The sequence below is a fragment of the Ochlerotatus camptorhynchus genome, unplaced genomic scaffold (genome assembly GCF_037179485.1).
Source record: "Ochlerotatus camptorhynchus isolate MF236.1 unplaced genomic scaffold, CSIRO-AGI_Acam_v1.1 ptg000137l, whole genome shotgun sequence".
Taxonomy (NCBI): Eukaryota; Metazoa; Arthropoda; class Insecta; order Diptera; family Culicidae; genus Ochlerotatus; species Ochlerotatus camptorhynchus.
This window is the reverse complement of record NW_027040627.1, coordinates 2212742-2220293: the sequence shown is the minus strand read 5'-3', so window position 1 is coordinate 2220293 and position 7552 is coordinate 2212742. Positions and strand designations below refer to the sequence as shown.

General features: G+C 36.7%; 2 non-coding genes across 2 annotated transcripts; both read right to left on the bottom strand.

Annotated features, from left to right (window-relative positions):
* Positions 1-4383: 4383 nt before the first annotated feature.
* Positions 4384-4455, bottom strand: TRNAP-AGG (transfer RNA proline (anticodon AGG)). Its single transcript has one exon. It is a non-coding gene; the product is annotated as a tRNA-Pro (tRNA).
* An 875-nt stretch (positions 4456-5330) lies between these two features.
* Positions 5331-5413, bottom strand: TRNAL-CAG (transfer RNA leucine (anticodon CAG)). The gene has a single exon. It is a non-coding gene; the product is annotated as a tRNA-Leu (tRNA).
* Positions 5414-7552: the final 2139 nt, after the last annotated feature.

Sequence of the window (7552 nt, the reverse complement as noted above, 5' to 3'; positions counted from 1 at the left end):
TTTTTTTTCTACGACATATCAAAATTTTCATCGTCAAACATCATCTCTATGAAAAGTGGACTAATAAAAATCAAAGCATCACAAAATCCTTTTGTGTTACAAACTACCATGCGTCTCCACTGTTTTTTTTTTTTGAAAAATCGTCTCTGCAAAACAAGATGTACATTTCCAAAAAGTACAATAATTTTCAATCATTGTGCACTACAAGCGATCTTTTCGAACTGTTTAAAAAAAATGTACAAACTCCTTAAACATTAAGATTTGCAATTTTCTGCATGCCTTATCATTAAAAGTCGAATGTAGGAAAGAGAAGGAAGACTTGAATCGGATAAATCGAATGGCAAACATAAGCTGGATGGAAAACCTTCAAATTAAAACCATTTTGACCCAAATCGGAAATATAGTTGAAAAGATATATTCATATCAATGACAGAGGTTTGCTGTTGTTTTTTTAAGCATATTCTCACAGTATTTCTCGACCTCCTCACCTTTGAATAGCTGCTAAAAAAAGAATTTTCTTTATAATGTTGTGATATTGTGGGAAAACTTTATTCAATATGTATGTAAAAATAAAAAAATTTCAAACCATTGAAAACCAAAAAATATTTTTTTGATTAAAGTCCAGCTTGGCGCCATTGTGAGCCGTTCTCGTCGTTCTTTGCATTGCGTTCCTTCCCGTATGGCCCCACTTACTAGCTATTTCTCGCACTAGTTATTTACAGTACTAGCACAGACAAACAGACATAACACTCGCAAGTTGTTCATCGAACAAGCATTTAACGGTCAATTTAAAAGTATCGTAGTTGGTAGTACCGCCACCTGTGGCGCGCATAGTCAATTCCCTTGCGTTTGACGTTTACACACTACCGCCATCTGTTCAGCGTACTACCCACCACAGTGTACTCAACAGATGGCGGTAATGTTTTAGCGACGATGTTTTACAGTGAGAAATATACAATGTGTTATGTCTGTTTGTCTGTGGTACTAGTTTTCCTATGTAGAAAAACAAAAGAACTACCATTATTTTTAAAAGAATGGTCGTTCAATCGATCATTTAGAAGAACTAGTTCTTTAGAACCATTCGTGAACGGATTGCCCAAATCTAAACAAATATGTAAAATAATACACACATAATAATATTTCCAAAACATAACAGATTATTGAACACAAATATGAACTTAAAAACAATAATACACTAGACATATAAAAAACGTAGTTATTAATGAATCCAGACAAACAAAAACTTAAGATTTTTAGTCTTAGAAAAATTCTCAAGGCCGGGTGACTTGAATAAAAACAAGAAGATCCTTAACCAACAAAAAATTTCAAAATTCTAAATATTTATGAATTCAAGAATAATATTCTTGATTTTCAAATTAATAAATCCCATTAGAACATCATTCAAAATTCCAGAGGAAAAATGTTCGCGATTTTCGCGAAATTTCAAGTTCCTGAATCACTATAAAATTTGTGAAATATTTGACCAGAGGCTTGAATTATAATTATAATCACTATAGTCAAATAGGGTAATGTCCCTAATATTGGACCCATACATAAATTTCTTAGGAGAGCATTTGTTGCCAATGTTTCAATAGGAACCAATAATATCAATATGAACCAGATGACGCATTGTTTTTAGAAACAAAAAGGACTGAATATTTTTATCGATGGGCACAATTTTTAGATCCATTTCCTAATATTAGAGCCCTACTTTAAAATAAATCTATGACCTCTTCAAAATATTGAAGAATTAGAACTTTGAAAATACAAACATCTTATACTTAGAACAGTTGGGAAACTCCTGGACTTCAAGTTTCCTACATCCTAAGATTACAAATTTTTATGATTTGATATGTTCGAGAAATTTTAAGTTTAGGAGGACGCTTTCCACCATCCGGGATCTGATCCAGGTTCTCCGGAAGCAATTTTTAACTAATAGTCCTGGCTGAAATATTCCATAGAGCGCTACCGATCAAATCACCATAACAAACCCAAGTGAATACTTAAATTCCAATCAAACATGAACCATAGGACACTTGCCACCATCCAAGATCTGATCCAGGTTCTCTGGAAATAATGTTGAACTAATGGTTCTGGCTAAAATATTCCATGAAGTGTGACACATCAGATCTCCATAACAAACCCAAGTGAATATTACAATGTCAATAAGACATGATCCTGAATACCATCTGGGGTCTGATCCAGGATCTCTGGTAGTTATTCTGGACCATTGGTCTTGGATAGAATATTAAATGCTGTGTTAACCATCAAATCACGGTAGGAAACCCTAGTGAATGTTACAATGTTAATAAAACATGAGCATGAGGACACTTTCCACCGGCTTATCCATGATCTCTGGAAATTATTTTGGACTAACTTTCTTGGCTACAATATTCCATAGATCTCGACACATCAAATCATTATAGCAATCTCCAGTGAATATAACAATGTCAATAGAACATGATCCCTAGGACAATTTCCACCTTCCAGGATCTGATCCAAATTCTCTGGAAGTTAAACCATACCAATGGTTCATATTCCATTGAGTGTTGCAAATAAAATCACCATAGCAAACCCAAGTGAATATTACAATGCCCATCAAACATGAACATAAGGACACTTGTCCCCATCGAGGAACTGATACAGAGTTTTCCGGAAGTCATTCTAGACTTATGGTTCTGACTAAAATATTCCAAGAGTGTGGCATCTCAAATCACTATAACAAAGTCAAGTGAATATTTCAATTCCAATCAAACTTAATCCTGACGACACACGTAAACCATTTTAGACTTATGGTCTTGGGTAAAATATTCCATACCCTATTACGTTTGTTGCGAATCGGTCGTGGTAACTTCTATACAACTTGTATCAGTCATAAACAGGCTGCTAAAACTTTTCGAGATGGGAATGTGCTACTTGGGTAGTAAATCATTATAGGAGTTTTAATTTAATTTTCATCCTACTAAGCACAACCCGCACTTAAACTCTCTTTTTCAATCGAATATGAACCCAAAACTGGAGTGATTCTACCATAGGTGACTTCCAAATTTATTTACCTTTCTGTAAGTACCGTTGGATTTGATCAAGAGTCAAACATTATTGAGATATTGTTAGAAATCAGACATATAGCGAATTTGTTTATTATCGGGGTGTGTGAAGCCGAACTTTTTGTCAGTGTAAACCTCGACCTGAGGTAGTTTTTTAACAACAAACAATCAAACTGATTCAGCAAACAAGCAGAGCCGATCTTGATACCCGATCCAGGTTGGAACTGAATAATAAAAATACATTCTTGATTCCAAATTCCTTCAACGTGTTTCAATTCCGTCCTAACGCATTGAAACGCCATTGGTTTTTCTAAGTTTTCTTCGTTCTAAGAATGAAGGCTGAAAAAATGAATTTACTTGGAGCGCTTCTTTTGTTTTGAGAACAATGATAGTAAATATGCATACATAGGGGAAATGCAGGTAATGTCGGCCTAAGTGTCCCTAATTTGGGCCCATACATAAATTCAGCAATCGACTAAATTTTCAATAGCAACCAAAAATATCCATAAGTAACATCCCAATAACGCGTTCATCTAGATAAAATTGATAAATAGCAGATTTTTAGCGATGGGCCCAATCTTAGATCCATAGGCCAACATTAGAGCCATTTCCCTTATATATGAGCTAATTAGCGCATAGAAAAACGTATTATTGATTTGTGCACGGTTGATATTATTGATGTTTTCTGCTCGATACAACGGAAAAGGGCCATTACGACGAAGTAGCGCTCTACCCTATCTGTGATTTTGTAGAATCATCTTAACAGCAAATATTACAAATTCTCATTTCTGATCATTACTAATCGTATCCCATGACAATTTAAAGTTCACTGCGGTTATGATCATTTCTTCGATTATATTTTAAATTTGATTGCAATATCTTTCATGGAGATTTCATAACATCGTAATGTTTGTTTATTTTGCACGATATGTAGCCGGTTTAATAGTTCAATAGGTGGCGTGACTCATTATACACCGACTCTAGCCTAAAGCACTCTAGTAAAAGTATAGACGACTTTCACCACAAAATTAAAAAAAAAGTTCCTTCTTCTTCTACTTCTTCATTAATTTCTTTATTTAACGTCTATCTCTGTTCCGCCATCTAGTGCCAATCACCGAGGGACATCGATTGCCATCCATTGACAGCAATCGAATATGCAGGAAGACAGCTTCCACACCTGCCTAGGATATCGCACCCATTCAAAGCAGTGCATTTTGACGGTTCGATTGAAAAAAAAAACTTTTGACAGCCGTCCATACTTTTACTTAGAGGACTTTACTCTAGCCTAGCCTAACATTGAAAACAATCAATCTACCCAAGGGAAAAAAATCGCAGTGGGCTCGTCCGGGATTTGAACCCGGGACCTCTCGCACCCTAAGCGAAAATCATACCCCTAGACCAACGAGCCCGTTGAAGAGTGAGGTGAAAATAACAATACTAAAACGACACACTTGACAAGCGAATGATCTCAACTCCCCACGAAAACTGTGCACTGATGGTGTTGGTGAGCGCAGGCGCAGTAGCGACGGCGCATTGGTTTGATGTATTCAAACGAATCTCCCCACACTCATATTACACTAACAAATTAAGGGGAAAGGGAAAGGAGACGAAACACATTTTTCAAAGTTCAACAGCAGTTTTATTTTGTCATTTAAAACTGAAATTCTGTTAATGAAAATATGTTCACTGTGTGCCGGATGGCAAGTACAATACAGTGAACACATTTTCATGAACAGAATTTCAGTTTGGAACGAAAAAGCTGCTGGTGAATTATTGTTTAAAAAATGTTCTGCGTCCCTTTGCACATAGAGGTTGAGCGAACTAACAGGCAGCGAAGCGATTCATCCGAGGCGAAATGGCGAAATATGTAGTAGGTAATAGGAATAGACATTCTTTTCGAAGCTGATGGCTTGCAGGCGTAGAGTATACATTTTGGCGATGTCCATTAGAGCATTTAGCGTTTGATGGAGGGAATTGGCGTTTGTCCAAACAATCAATAGTAAATTGATGATTTCAACAATAACAACAATGCAGATTGAATATACATTTATATTAAAATACAATCTTCCAAAATTATGAGAACAGACAATTATAGAATGTCAATTCAACTCAATTGCATTTGCGTCCATGACGAAAAGTTAATTAATAGCCGTATACCAACATTGTAAGGAATAAGTTCATACATAACACGCAATGAGTTGCAGAGGAGAGGAGAGTGAACTCAGCATAAAGGATAAACAATGAAGAGCAAACATAAACCGGAAGAGGAGGGCAAAATATTAATGTCAGAAGTGGGATTCGAACCCACGCCTTCAGAGAAGACTACGACCTGAACGTAGCGCCTTAGACCACTCGGCCATCCTGACTACAATTGAATGTTGAGCCAAAACTTCATATGTAGCAGCAGAGCTGACTTGATTAATTAGTTTATACATACTAGCTAATGTCAATGTGTTACTTTTGCATCCTTATGTTCACGGATAATGAAAACATCAACAGTTACTGTGTCTGTTCTGTTTTGCTTTTGCGTGGAGGCATAGCAAGTTGTTGGTAACATAGGGTAAATGTTGGCTTCGGCACCCATTGACTGTTTTCGGCAACCTAAATTTAAACGTTAATTTCACTATGTTTTCCCATCAACGCACTTCCCTGAATGTGTCCAAACGATTGTTTAGCCTTTCAGCTTCAATCTGATTATATTTGAACGATCGAGCAATCCAGTAATGCTACATTTTTCTTCAAATAAAGCATACGCACTACAAAATGGGGTTGATTTCGAGTTGCCGATAATAGAACAGCTGGTTAACACGCAGTTCTAATGGGAAGGTTGCCGAAGAAAAAGAGGCTGCCGACAATAGTCACACTCACCTGAGAAGTTTGGAGCGTTGTAAAAATGCTTTCAAAACGTTTTGAAAAATTCTGTCGATTGGAATGGATAGAGAAGCAAGCAGCAGATGAATGTAAACAAACAGACACATCATATATGTGCGTGACGCTGAGAAAATGCTAGTAGAAGTGCAGACGCTGCTTAGATTGACGAGAATACGTAAATTCCCCTATGTACATTCACGAATTATATTGTCGTTACAGCTGAAAACTCGAAAAAATTACTAGCGAAAATCGATTTTACTCTCGTTCTATACGTTAAACAGAGTGTCAAAAGTAGTGCGTTGTAACCGCAAAATAATGCGCAATATTTCCGAGATTATGTATAACGTATAGAACGCGAGTGAAATCGATTTTCGCTAAATCAATACAAACTGTTCCGACAGTAATGTTGTGGCGTTTCCTTAACCTCAATCCACCTGTGCACCAACTCTCAAAACATAAATAATTATCAAAATATTGCTTGCAATGGATAGATCTCGAGTAAACTAGAAGATTATGTGTATTTTTCAACCGATTCGAGTATGAATATGACATTAAATCTGGTTTTGAAAGTTGGTGCACAGGTAAAAAGTGAGGTTACGGGACGCCACTGGTTGTACTAATTTACATCAATAAAACAATATTAAACTTGAAAATCTACCAATTTACGACTGGAACCAAATCTATACCCCAGATGTCTCTCCCTGGGAGAAAATTAGCGTGTAGAATTTTGCAGATTTATGTGTTTTGTTTTCGATCATAAAGATGAAAACTTTGCCAGTTAATTGAATTATCACAAGCTTTTTTAATTATTTTTATAATTTATATAAGAACCCTTGAAAAACTTTTCCTTAAGTATTGAAAGTAATATCGGTTTAAAAATTGCATTATCCATGTTCACCAACACGTATACAATGTGAGGCAGACCGAATGAGAGCTAAAAATAGCTTTACGGGTCTTACCGTTACCATCTTCCTCCATATGTCTTCCGTTCATTCGTTGAGCACATGTTTGTGTACGTCTAGTCACATTTTCTCTTATTTTGTGTTGGTACTCTACTAGCGCTAAACACAGATCCCATCCCATTTCACATCAGATCGGTAAAAAAGCAACAAGTTCCATGTTCCGTCTTTATTTTTCAAAATTCAATTAATCAGGAGCAAGGGGAGTTCTTCCAATTAGTTAAAATCATTTCTCATGTCTTCATGTGCCTAGGACAAACTGAAATCTCAGACATGGGCGCACGTGCGAGCTCATAAAATGCAATTTCTTTAATGCAAACAGGGGACAGCTAGGGTCCCCTGGCGGCCAAAAGAATAAGAAACACCGTTACCCCTTGGCCGTAGAATTGCAACACTGATGGCTATTTTATTCCGAACGCATCCTGTCCCCTTTTTGCCGCATCGGATGGGTACTGGGTAGATTGTGTTATTGTTCAATCACCCCTTTTTCTTTTCCCGACCAGCAAAGACCATCTTCCCGAAGCTGCCCCGAAGATTCATTATGAAGGTCTTTGAGCGATGTTGGGTTTCCCCCTTAGGGAAGCAGGAGCAAAGAGAAGATGTTTAAATAATATTTTTCCAATCACAATTCTTCCGATTGGCCAGTGTCGGCTTCTTCTCGCTCCTCGGCAGAAG